This window comes from Penaeus monodon, chromosome 15 (assembly GCF_015228065.2).
Source record: "Penaeus monodon isolate SGIC_2016 chromosome 15, NSTDA_Pmon_1, whole genome shotgun sequence".
In the NCBI taxonomy this organism is placed as follows: Eukaryota; Metazoa; Arthropoda; class Malacostraca; order Decapoda; family Penaeidae; genus Penaeus; species Penaeus monodon.
The window spans coordinates 16,167,351-16,168,488 of NC_051400.1; the positions used below are offsets into that span (position 1 = coordinate 16,167,351).

At 47.5% G+C, this 1,138-nt stretch overlaps 1 protein-coding gene across 1 annotated transcript in view; it reads left to right on the forward strand.

Moving 5' to 3' along the window:
* Nucleotides 1-331: 331 nt before the first annotated feature.
* Nucleotides 332-1,138, forward strand: part of LOC119581787 (mitochondrial glutamate carrier 1-like) — a gene marked incomplete in the record, with an annotated part of 16,178 nt that continues 15,371 nt past the window's right edge. The window contains 1 exon segment of the mRNA XM_037929916.1: nucleotides 332-476.

Consider the following 1,138-nt stretch of genomic DNA (forward strand, 5'->3'; position numbering starts at 1 on the left):
GCTGCCAGCTTACCCCTCAACTCATTTATCCTCCCATATACCCGCTGCTAGATATTACGTATAAACCCCCAACCACTCTCCCTCGCATTGCCCGCACCCCCCCCCCCTCCTATGGATTAGCTCTCTGTTCTCCGTCTTCCTTTAACTTCTCTACCTCCCACCCCACCCCTCCCCATTCCCCATCACCTCTCCTCCACCACACCCTCCACCCCCCCCCCCCCCCAATAGACTACCCACAACCGCCCACCAATACCGAGCCCCCAACACCCTCCCTGCATCAGCCCGCCCACCCACTCCCTCACCAGTCCACTCGTGTCCCCCTGACCCACCCCGCCCACTCTTCACCCACCCCCAGTCCACTAGTATCCCTCTGAACCACCCCGCCCACTCCCCAAACACCCTGCCCACCCTTCACCCACCCCGTCATATGCGCCACCGAGGTTCTCTCCCACCAACCCTACACGCCGGCGGTGCAGGTGAGACTCGCTTACATTCCGGCCTTTTTAAAAGATATTCCGGCTTCTTGCCGATATTTTATAACCCATTACACATGATATGTCGACTATAGAGTTGTAATAAGAGAGGGCATGTCACGAAAAAGGCAAAGACTGGAAGTAAACGAGTAAATTTGAGGAAAGGTGAAATGTAAAAGCAGACGACACAGTCAGCTGATACTATGGGAGAGATCAGCTGGGATTTACCATAGAGTGAAACAGGTGTTCATCTCACCCACATACTGCCGCTAGTGTATGTACAGTGTATGAGGCACGTGTGATATCATTCGGTGTCCTTAATGTGTGAGTGTTTGGTGTGGGTGTTAGTCTTCATTTCTGTTAGTGTCGGGTATTACAGAACTACTTATTCTAAACCCATAGCTTAGTTCCATATACAGGGTATGTTGAGATGAGCCATTTTGCCTTATAACAATATTTTACATATATGTTACCAAAACAGATATAAGAATATTAGTACACTCTTTCCATAACAAATGATATATCGAATTTCATTACCTTTTTTTTTTTGTTCCAAGTATTATTGTTGTAGATATTTGTTCAAGTCCACATGTATTGTTATTTACATGATGTTAATGCATACTCTGTACTTTGTGTATGTAGACTGCTGCAGGTAAAACATGTGG